Source organism: Toxorhynchites rutilus, chromosome 2 (genome assembly GCF_029784135.1).
Source record: "Toxorhynchites rutilus septentrionalis strain SRP chromosome 2, ASM2978413v1, whole genome shotgun sequence".
NCBI lineage: Eukaryota > Metazoa > Arthropoda > Insecta > Diptera > Culicidae > Toxorhynchites > Toxorhynchites rutilus.
Window position 1 is genome coordinate 179,139,655 of NC_073745.1, and position 12,967 is coordinate 179,152,621.

Genomic DNA, 12,967 nt, shown 5'->3' on the forward strand with positions numbered 1-12,967 from the left:
AATGTGCATTTCTTTATATTGACGACATAATCGTTGTTGGATGTTCTGTAACTCATCACCTCAACAATTTAGAAAATGTATTTCAACAACTACAAAAGTATAACCTAAAATTAAATCCCCAAAAGTGCTTATTTTTTAGACCCGACGTGACATACCTAGGACACAATATTTCAGCTGTCGGCATACAGCCCGACCAAACAAAATTTTCAGCAATATTAAATTACCCCACACCTTCGACTCCCGATGAAGTCAGGCGTTTTGTAGCCTTCTGTAATTATTATCGAAGGTTTATACCGAATTTCGCAGAAATAGCACACCCATTGAACAAACTGCTAAGAAAAAACGTAAAATTTGACTGGACCCCCGAATGTCAAATAGCATTTAATAAATTAAAGAATGAACTCATTTCACCAACGTTACTTCAATTTCCTGATTTTACACGAGAATTCAAACTAATAACTGACGCCTCGCAAGTGGCATGTGGCGCAGTATTAACCCAAGAACAAGACGGAATAGAACTTCCAATAGCCTATGCGAGCAAAGCCTTCACGAAAGGTGAGGCAAATAAATCAACGATTGAACAGGAATTGACTGCAATTCACTGGGCAATAACGTATTTTAGACCCTATCTTTATGGTAGAAAATTCACTGTGAAGACAGATCATAGACCTTTAGTTTACCTATTTTCTATGAAAGACCCCTCATCAAAACTCACTAGAATGAGGCTGGATCTAGAGGAATTTAATTTCGACGTAGAATACTTACAAGGAAAACTAAATGTAACGGCTGATGCCCTATCAAGAATAAAAATTGACTCTGAAACACTGAAAACAGTGATGGCCATGCAAACTAGAGCCATGACTAGGAAAACACAAAGAATTGAAAATAACCCCGAAAAAGCGAATTTCACTGCACTCGACAACACCGAGTCTGATCAACTTAAAGTGTACGAGGCAGTCGAACCTAGATAATGGGAGAGTCTACCCAAACTTCAATGCGGACGCGCATTTGAAAGTAATGAAATCACTTGTGAAAATGAAACTGAAATAATAAAATGCGCAATAACAAACAAAACAGGATATAGAGAAAAAATGTCGACATACACTGAAATTGCAAGCAATGACGAAAAATCCCTAGGAAACTTATTACAAAAAATTGAAAATATGACCAAGAAACTGAAAATAAGCGTGATAGCTCTAGCGTTATCGAGCGCAATATTCCAATTATGCAGCGTTCAACTCTTCAAGAAGACTTGTAACGACTCACTAAAAGACTTGCAAATAGTGCTCTACACACCCAAGCGTGTGATAGAAAGCAGTGAAGAAAAACTAAGTATCCTAAAAAATTTTCACAACACACCAATAGGCGGACACGTTGGTGCCAGCCGACTATACAAAAAACTCAGTAGACTCTATTCGTGGACAAAAATGAAACAAGAAATTTATGATTACGTCAGAAATTGCATACAGTGCAAACAGAACAAATACTTAACGACATCTAACGAAAATTATATACAAACCAAAACCCCTCAAAAACCCTTCGACCATATATCCATGGACACGATTGGCCCCTTCAATAAATCAAATTCCGGAAACAGATACGCCCTAACTATCCAATGTAACCTTTCCAAATATGTAATAATAAAACCAACCTCCGACAAACAAGCATCTACAATAGCAAGAGCTTTCGTCGAAAACTGCATCCTTGTTTACGGCACTCCTTCTGTTATCCAAACAGATCAAGGAACCGAATACAAGAATGAATTATTCGAGAACATATCTAGACTATTACAGATAAAACAAAATTTTTCGACACCCTATCACCCCCAATCCATAGGAGGACTAGAAAGGAATCACCGTTGTCTGAATGAATACGTAAGACAATTTGTCAACCCTACACAAAGTGATTGGGATGACTGGCTGCCTTACTACACATTCTGTTACAACACGACTCCTCACACAGACTTTTCCTACACACCTTTCGAACTCGTTTTTGGCAGAAACGCCATACTACCCTTCAATATCCAAAATCCTACACATATAGAACCAATATACAATCTCGAAGACTACCACAAAGAGCTACAGTTCAAACTAAAAGTTACAGCAAAGACTACTAAAGAGTTAATTGATAAAATAAAAAAGAAGCGTACAGATAAACAAAGTGAACTCGCCAAACCAATACAAATAAAAATAGGAGATTCAGTCCTGTTAACGAATGAGAACAGAAGAAAACTAGATAAAATATACCTTGGACCATTCCAAATAATATCAATTGAGCATCCCAATGTCACAATTGTAGACATTAAAACTAAAAACAAACAGACTATACATAAAAATCGCATAATAAAATGCAACTAATGAGCAACCCATCTCCATTAGGGGGAAGGGAATGCATAACTAAATTAAATTCCCAGACGATCACGAGTTTATAATATTACCTATTCAAATACCTATGTTGTATTGTATACTACAACAGTTTACCAAGTTAGTAATTAGTTAGTTAATTAACTCGAATACAAAAAAAAATGTACATATTCCAAATATTAAACAAACATGTTTATACATACAAAAACCAGAATAATTGTAAGGTCAGACGAATTCTAGGCGAAATTTACTGAACACGAATGATTCCATTAGATTACATCATTCTCAAAAAGAGGGAAGGTGTAACAGGATCACTGGACCACCTACAACCCGATACACATGCCCTTATGGCAACAAAATTCTAGCAAGTGCGTCACGCTGTGCAACCAAAATAAACATGCGAACCATGTCGTAAATTCAGGCCAAGGTTCCGATGGTTATTTATTGCATAATATGACGCGCTGACCATTAACTTCCTTTGTTTACTTTTGCACTTCTTCGCTAGCTTCGCTAGCGTGAATTTAATGACAAACACATGCTTGCGCAAATGCGCAAACGTTTCCTATTTATGCTTTCGATTCCGGTTGACATCTTTTCGGACACATGTGTTATGTGTTTTACTACAATTCGCCTGACCACGCATAATAATAGAATTTAGGTTGTAGCTAGTTGTAAGAAATAAACGAATTGAATAAAAGGGAGTCTGACCCAGTTGGGCGGACTCAGTATGAACGCGTACGTGAAAGTCTTTTCATATAACCGAAAGAAACTACTGGGTGTCCACATGGCGATCCTGCGACCTGCGACAAATGCAATAAATAAATTTAAATGGCTGCTGATTTAGAAGATCGAAAGGGTATACCCACGTAAATCAGATTATGATAGCTTGAGTAGTCGCGATCTTACAGGGATATAAAGTTATTAGGGTGAATGATCTTGGTTTGTCCGATTTGGGGTGTTTTACGCTACTAGTAAATGCAAATCGATTTTTCTTCATGAAAATCACTCATAATCAATACGAGTTTGGGTTTGTTGAAAAGCCCCAAGTCTCTAGTTGCTAGTACTTCCATAAGGTGTTGAAAACACATTTATGTGTTTTAACGATTTTCCTTAAAGAGGAATTATGATGATGGTTTGATCACCTCTGATCATGGTTTGCCCAAAAAATTATCATGGTTTGTCCGGTTTAAGAAATCACCATTTTTGAATGAAAACATCCGAATTCACAAGTAGATGTTGCATTTATCATTGCTTGAGTTTGCTGTTATCATATTGATTCATTCATAATTTAGGCTTTCTTCAGAATATTACCTTTTCTTTGGCATTTTAAATGTGTTACCCTCAACACACTCAACACAGAGAAACTTTATTTCTGCTATCCGCGAAGGACACAATAATCATGTGGACAACATGATTTCTATGGCAACCGCTTGGCGCGCTTCAGTTTGTTTATTGTGCACATTATTGAATTGGACAACTTATGACCAGAATTGAGTTCATCAAAATGCATTAATTTAATGGTTTAGTTATGTAAATCTGATACAAATGGTGTGCAAGCATGATGTTTACAATATTTGTAAGTGTTATAATCCAGAAAAGGTCTGAATACGTGCGAAATAATCATCTGGTGATCAATTAAAAGTTAGCTCGAATGAGGGCATTGACACAAATAGAATATGTATTTTATAATCCTATACATGTGATTCCGTAAAAATATACTATAAAACTACTGTAAACCATGAAGAAGACAATTTTATTTATATGTTTTGAAACATTCGAATACTTTATCTTACACAGGAGCGCTGAATTAGAGCATTCAAAAAAGTGGGCAAACCATGATCATATTTTCGACTGGACAAACCAAGATCATTTATTTTACAAACAATGGTAACGTGGTAACGAAGGAGAGAATGCTATTTTTATCAATAATATATTTTTGTAGTCATAGATTGATTTGACTCAGGCTTATATTTATGTAGGTCTTAACTATTTAGACTTGTGTTTAAAAATGATACATGATGACTCTTTGTCTTCTTCTGCATACTTGAATAAACAGAAGAAAAGGGTAATAATGGCTTTAATGGTATTTTTGCGTACATTTTTGAACAGAATGCGGTACCGAATTCTACCACGTTATGTCATCTAACCCGTTTAAAGGATACAAGTACATACAGGAAACGGTTTTTCCAGGGCATCCATTTGATGTATCAAAAGAGGAAAAAACAGATTATGAACAATGAAAAACTCAATTTGAATGCAATTACTACACACAATCACAGTCCTATGTCAAGATCCCGTCCGTGCCCCTAGACTCAGACTTATCAACTTTTATCCAAACTTTACTAGTTCAACCATTTGATGGTTCAGCAGATGGTCCTAAAAACTATTGTTTTGTTCTCGCTCAGTTCAGTAGCTTCTATTTCTACATTTTCAACATCTACGTAGATATCTTCAGATGCCTTTCTAAATCTCCATAGTCTGATCCTGGAACATCAAATTTAATGTATTATTCTTGGCATAGATTACTCAAGAACGTACGATAAAATGTTCTGGTGTCCGAATTAATCTGATTAAATTCAGGTGTTTCAGTTTGTTTTGTTCAATTCAACAATCAATAGCAAAACGTAGTTCAGAAAACAGTAAAATAAGATTTCGGTGGTGAATCTCTTTAGGTTATGTTTAACGACGGATTCCAGTGAGAGCGGGCGAATTCAGCATTTTCAATGGTTTGAGCTTCAATATTTTCTTAACCGATTTAATCCCTTCTTTTCGCTTTGAGCTGTGCATTTTCAATTCATTTGAAAAATAAGCCTTCAAAGGAAATGAATTTTCACGACAGTATGAGTGCGCGTTTGGAATATACATTCTCTGTGCTTAAGAAAAAAATGAAAAAAAGATTCGATTTTGATGATCCGACGCTCAAGGCTGCGGGACTGTTAAATCCCAGAAACTTTCCCAATTTGACAAGCATTAACGCTGTGTTAGAGGCGTTTTCGGAATGCTACGATGGGAATATAAAAGATCTGGAGAAATAATTCCGTACCCTGAAGATTTTTTCTGAATATCATCAGAACGAAAATCGCTCGACAGTCAATTCTTTTTAGGCATCCAATTTATGGCCACCAATCCTGCACATGCTCGTTTTCTGAAACTGTGAGAGAAATATTATATCAAATTGGCATATCAAATTGAAGCCAATGAGATATCTTTTTGAAAAATAGATTACACTTGCGAAAAAATAGAGTCCTAGTCGCATAGATCTATTCTATTCGCATAGGAATATTGAACGGAGCTCGAAAACAAGGTAATTTTGAAAAATCATAATTCAAAAACGAAGAGAAACATATCTCTGATTTTTTGGATATAGTATGTAAAACATCCTCAGAACAAAAACAAAACCAAATTGCAAATATGACATTTTTCGAAAAAAGACTAATTGGCTTGAATTTGATATGTCGATCATCTGAATCGGTCCAGCGGTCCAAAAGTAATGATTTTTTTCAAAATCATTTTTGGAAAAAAAGTTGAAAAAAAAATTTTTTCAGACCACCTTAAAATCGAGATGGTCTCCCTAACGAAAACATAAAATTAATTTAAAAAAAATTTCCATGTTAGAGTTATCCGAAAAATCAACATTTTCCAATTTTTTCCAAAAAATTATAATTTTTGAACTACTGGACCGATTCAGATGATCAACATATCAAATTAAAGCCAACCAGCTGGTCCTTTCTGAGAAAATACTATACTTGGAGAAATTTTGAATTCTGTTTTCGTTATTATTAATTTTATTAATTTTTTTATTGTTTTCATAGTCTCGGGGCCAAGGGCGTTATATTTTTTAATATTTTTTTCTGGAAAGCTTTTCCACATAACATATGTCGAAACCAAGGAGGCTTTTTGACGTAGGACTACGTCTTTCATTTCTATACCGGGGTGTAAAATCAAAGTTTCGAAAACGAAAGCGTTACGCCGGAGACCGAGATTTTGAGCGTTAATAGCTCCTAAACAACTGAACGAAATGGTATGATAAACACTTCTTTCGAAAGATAAAATGTCTACGCGTTATATACTTGTTACATTTTGATCCAAAAACTTGTTTCAATAGTCCTAAAATTGCTTTCAAAACAGGCTATTGAAATCACCAATCGGTATATAAGCGAGCGGCGCTCGGAAATCCACTCAGTTCTAATTGAACAGCGATTGGAGCATGTTGTCGCTGTTGCGGTGAAGCTCTTTATTTATCATGAAAGCGCGGATGAAGGGTTTCACCAAGAGCCTGTTTGTGCACCCTAGGCCAGAAGGGAATCTATCAGGAGGAGAGTGATGCCACAAACGGTTCCCTGGGAAGACATCGCTACACACACATACACGCGCGGCTATTAACAGGTGGTTATCGAGTTGGCATTAACCACTGGTGGGCTTCCAGTATCGAGGAAAATGTGGAAATATCTAATCGTTACTGAAAATAATCTGCCAGTTCCTTTGGGAATTTTCAAAATATATTCATGTGAAAGAGTTTAATTGAATGTTTTCTATCCATGTAACACTGTGACCAAATATGTTTCAATCAAGTGCTATTACCAGGTGGTTATCGAGTTGGCATTTACCACTGGTGGGCTTCCAGTATCGAGGAAAATGTGGAAATATCTAATCGTTACTGAAAATAATCTGCCAGTTCCTTTGGGAATTTTCAAAATATATTCATGTGAAAGAGTTTAATTGAATGTTTTCTATCCATGTAACACTGTGACCAAATACATTAGGTTTTGTGATTTTTCAATCAATCGCAATCAACAGGATATCTTCTGAAGATTATTCTTCCCCATCAGTAGGATATTTCCGTATCCAATATTGGATGCATAAAACCTTGTGCCTCCAACGTAACGCTCTCGTTTTCGAAGTTCTCCAAATATTCATTCATTCAGAATGAATTCAGATTCAACTTCATACAAATGATCTCTAAATCAACGATAGTCCTACGTCACCCTTGCGGTTATACCATAGATATAACCCACTTCCTGTTTTTTTTTTTGGTTTTTGAGTTATGATTTTTCAAAGTATCTGGCTGAGGGACATGCGTACGTCAATATCAGCGGGTCGCATTCTCGTACATTCCCCATCACATCTAGTGTGCCACAGAGCAGCGTTCTGGGGCCACTCATTTTCGTGCTGTTCGTGAACGATTTGTGCTTTCGATTGAAGGCACGAAGACTGCTTTACGCCGACGGCCTAAAGATTTACCGATCTGTCGCTTCCCACCTCGACTGCTCTGCACTTCAGGCGGATATTAACGAACTGCAAAAATGGTGCCTGGAGAACGGTATGGAACTGAATGTAAAAAAAAATATAATCTCGTTGTGATCATCGACAACAAACTGCGCTTCAAAGAACACATCAACGTAACTACCGCCAAAGCGTTCTCAGCCCTAGGGTTTGTTCGACGTAGCACCAACAACTTCCTGGATGTTTACGCTATGAAGACACCATACTGCTCATTGGTTCGTAGTATCCTGGAGTATGCCGTAAGTGTGTGGGCTCCATTTCACGCTACCCAAACACTCCGAATGGAGAGAGTTCAACGCAGCTTCGTTCGTTACGCCCTCCGCTCACTACCGTGGTCTGACCCAATGAACATGTCCGATTATGAAAGCCGATGTAAACTCATCGCTATCGAAACGCATGCTTCCAGACGTTCGAATCTACAACAGCTTTTTGTTTTCGATTTGATTTCGGGAAACATCGACTGTCCATCATTGTAGAGCAATGTTTCGTTTTATGCTTATGGCCTCAATAATCCGTTGGATGTTTGTTTTCGTTTGTTTAATAGTGTTTGTGCAGTGTTCGAATTTTATATGTCCAAAAATATGTTTAAAAATAGGATTAGGGCTTTATCGGTTTAATTTAGTCTGTGGAATTGTTCATTAACATTCGAGACGTTGCTTCGTTGTTGGAAAAATTAATTTTTTCCTCTTTTTTCCAACACAGACATTCATAACTTTCGATCCACTGGACCGATTCAGATGATCGACACATAAAATTAAAGCTAATTAGATTTTAAAAAAATTAAAAATTTTATACTTCCGAAAAATATGGATTTTGATTTCGTAATTATTGATTGTATTAGCTTTTTAATAGTTTACATGGACCAAGAATGCTATATTTTATATATTTTTCATTGAATGCTGACGGTTTTTTTTAATATATCCAAAAATCAGAGATGTGTTATTTTTCGTTTTTAAGTTTAGTTAAGTTAAGATTTTTCAAACTTAACATGTTTTTAGTCTTCGTTCAATATTTCTATGCGACTAGACTGGATGTATGTGACTAGAAAATTGGCGAATATGTTATTTTGTTTTTTTTTATATATAAAAAGGCTAGCTAAAAATCACCGAAAATCGAGATAACTGTAAATCTCGACGTGTCATGCAATTTCAAGACATTTGGCATCAACATTTTTTGTTGATTTTCGGTGATTTTTTGGTTTTTAAAAAACTCAAATTTTTACGTTTGTGGCACCAGTAAATGAAGTCCGAATGAGCTAATATTCTGCATAGGATATATTATCGTGCAATCAACATTTCCCAGAACCATACTTTTCGTTTCGTACTCCGAAAAAAAACCATGCATGGTTCATGCAATTTCAAGACATTTGGCATTAACATTTTTTTTTCGAATACCCCGATTTCCTTTACTCCCCCCTTAGGTAATTTTTCGATTTTCAAAAAACTCAAACTTTGACCGATTTGCGCCAAAAAATTACCCCTTGAAGATGTTCATCGCCTCAAAAAAACACCATATGCCAAATATTAGCTCAATCGGACGTAAGGGAGAGTGGCGCGAAGCAGTCAAAGGAAATCGTGTTATTTTTTTTCCCAAAATATATATTTTTATTAAGGCTCATATGGCGTCAGCCTGACAGGGCCGGGAGTTCAACATTTCGACAATGTTTGCCTTACAACTATGTTAGTAATATGTAACCGATTACTTGCAGTTGGCTCGAGGTTAATATTAAAAGTGTTCTCATAATTGGGATCTTGCAGACTGTAATGCTCTCTACGTGCGCCCGACACAGGATACGTCCTATTGGAATGCAGCTGACCATTAATCAGTAACGCCCCCCCTAGTCTGTACCCCATATCTAGCGTGGTGCATCTTTCTCGACTCGAGGAATCCAGGATAGAATGGTCACTAGCCGGCAGAATCATCAACTCGTATAGTGTTGCCATGAGTGGTACAATCCTCAGCTCTTGGTAAATGATCAATGGGCTGCACAACCTTCGGCCCGTGTATCTGTAAAGAGTATGTGTATGTATTGCCGCGACGTAAAATCATTTTAAAATTCTAACTACTAAGAAATCGTCTTCAAATTACATGAAACGTCGAGATCTACTGTCATCTCGAAATAAAAATTGAAAAAAACTAAACACTGGGTCTCTTTTCGGAATACGAAGCAAAACTATGGTTTAGGGTCCCAATGAAAATGATCATATCGATTTTTCATATGGAACTTTGTGCGAAATGTTGATTTAAACGATAAAATATCCATTCCAAAATATTTGCTTAATCGGACTTGAATTACTAGTGTCACAGACGTTTAAATTTGTGTTTTTTAAAAACCGAAAGATCACCAGAAATCGGGGTTTTTAATGCCAAATGTCTTATAATTACTACAAGAAACGTTGATATTTACTGTTATCTCATAAAACCTTTTTTTGACAAAAAATGTTTTTTTGTACTCGGTCGTTTTTCAATCTGAGAAGACGATTTTCGACAAAAATATTTTTTTTAGATAACTGTAAATCTCGATGTGTCATTCCTTTTTCTTCTTGAAAGCTGAGGATTTTTTACATAATATATCTCACAATCAAAAATAGGCCCTTTTTCTTTTTTATGTCATGATTTTTCAAAGTTAACCGATAGTTCGAAATATCAATTTTTCCCATTTTCCTATTCTTAAAAAATCATAACGTTAGAACCACTGAACCGATATATCGATACCAATATACCGATATATCAAATTGAAGCCAATGAACCAAGGAGCTTTGGAGAAACATTACACTTGATTTTGTTTTCATGATTATTGCTTGTACATGTTTTTTTAAGTTTACATGGTTTTGGGACCAGGGATCTTTTTATATTTTTTCTCGATAGCTGAGAATTTTTTACATAACATATTAACACGTTTTTAGTCTTCGATCGATATTTTTGTCATTTTTGGAAAAAAAATGCTATTCAAAATTGTTTTCGGGTCTGCCAATCTGATAGTAGATTGAGTAAATTGCTCCACGAATACGGATAAATTGTTTTGATGTTTATTTTACGACAAGGCAAGATTGCCACATTTACATAGAACGATTGAAATTGAGTCTAACGGATCTAACATATTATGGACCGAACGTTTTGGGGCAAACTTGAACGCTTCATTTGTTCGGATTCGATGAATGAGATCGTTTCCTTCGATGTGGATGAGACGAAGGCGAGCCATCGGTAGGCCTTGTTAGATTCTTGGCAAACCAAGAATTCAACCTTCAAGTGTGGAAAACACAGGTTATTTCGTAATCCATCCGTAACAGACAGAACGCGAAACACGAGAAATCTCGTGAGCGGTCCGCAATGTGTTAAGAATGCAAAGTCGATTTCGTTCCAAACCCATGGCCCATGCGGTGATCTGAAACTTTTATCGCCATGAAAGATGGAATATGTACATAGCGTTTTCCTAGAGATTTCACAAACGACACGATCACAAGCGTAGACGGATATTCAATATATCAATGAAGAAATACTGTTAATGGAGGACAATCATTCACAAATATCAACTACGCAGACATTGACATTGAAAATCGTCGATTAGTACCATATTCACTTCAGCTGAGCAAAACTTTTAATGCTCATATTAATGTTATAATTCCGTACCCTAAAGATAAAATCAATCGATAAAAACCTATCTGCAGCCATCTTGAATGTCTACTGTGTTTTGTTTGTAAACAAAACACAATACGCTCGTGCACAACCTCGCTTGTGATCAGTCTGTCTCTTTCACGCTTCAAGCAAATAAATCCCCTTCTGCTTTCTTCCGTACTGTTTTTATATACCGCTACCCTAATCAACTTAGTGACGAAACGGCCTCACCTAGTACCATAGACCCGTCATGGATGATATTACTCTCACAGTTTCAGAAAACGAGTATGTGCAGGTTTAGTGGACATAAATTGGATGCCTAAAAATAATTGACCGTCGAGCGATTTTTGACGTAGAACTCCGTCTTTCTTTAAGGGTGCCAAATCAGAAAACAGGTCACGTTTTTATGAAATAAAGTTAACGTTAATAACTATTTTTGCCGCGAACGGATTCTGGCGATTTACATACCAAACGAATCGGAAATTCCCTAAGATTTGTTTGATATTCTATGCATCACAATTCCCTGGTATGTAAATTGTTGAACTTCATGAAAACTATAAGCGTTTCCAAAATGGAGAATACTTCATTTTACGCATCAACTCACATTATGAGCTAACGCCCGAATTTAAAAAAAAAGAATTTGAAATAATTGACCGTCGAGCGATTTTTGACGTAGAACTACGTCTTTCATTAAGGGTGCCAAATCAGAAAACAGGTCACGTTTTTATGAAATAAAGTTAACGTTAATAACATTTTTGCCGCGAACGGATTCTGGCGATTTATATACCAAACGAATCGGAAATTCCCTAAGATTTGTTTGATATTCTATGCATCACAATTCCCTGGTATGTAAATTGTTGAACTTCATGAAAACTATAAGCGTTTCCATTTTCCCATACATTTGTTCTGCTGTACTGTACTGTACTGTACTTTCCCGAACAGAGCTGTCAATAACGAGCAACGAAGGGGAAATCGAGAGATTTAAAAAGTCTCCGTGAACAAAGAAAAGGAAGAAGAACGAAGGGGAATATTTGCCTAGAGTATAAACAGTGGATCTCGCTGAGTCAAACTTTTAGTATCGTTCTGTTTTCAAAGCAATGAACATCGCTTGTTTTTCCTTGTTTTGCGTCATCAAATCGCGTTTCGTCGCGTTTCGGGTTGAACTGTAGACGCGACCAAGTTATGCATTCGCTGATGTCTCTGAGATTGCAATCATTGCATCAAACTGACGCCATTACATTAAGGTTCTGAGCTACACAATTGTATGGGGAATCATCAAGCTAGGCTATCGTCGGTCCATCGAAAAAATAAATGTTCTGGAATTTGATCAGTGATTTAGTTTCGCATGGCGGTAGCAAATTCTCTCCACCAAGGATGACAGCTGAGCTAATCTAGACCGGCAATATTAACAGAAAGGAGACAGAACGTAGATAAGTGTATGTATATTTTGTTGCTTCAAGCCATCGAAATATGGACATTCATGTGCGTACGGGCGTGCTTCACAACCCGTACGTAAAAATAGTGCGGGAGGGAAATATTTGCGTTAGGGTATTAGTAATGAATCTCTGCTGAGGCAAATATTCAGTCTTTTTCCATGTAGTTAACATTGTTTGTTTTCCGTCATCATAAAAGCTTCGTTGGCGCCTTTGACATTGCATTCAATGAATTGAACTGACGGTATGGCGAAGCAGGCGTTAAGGTTGTGC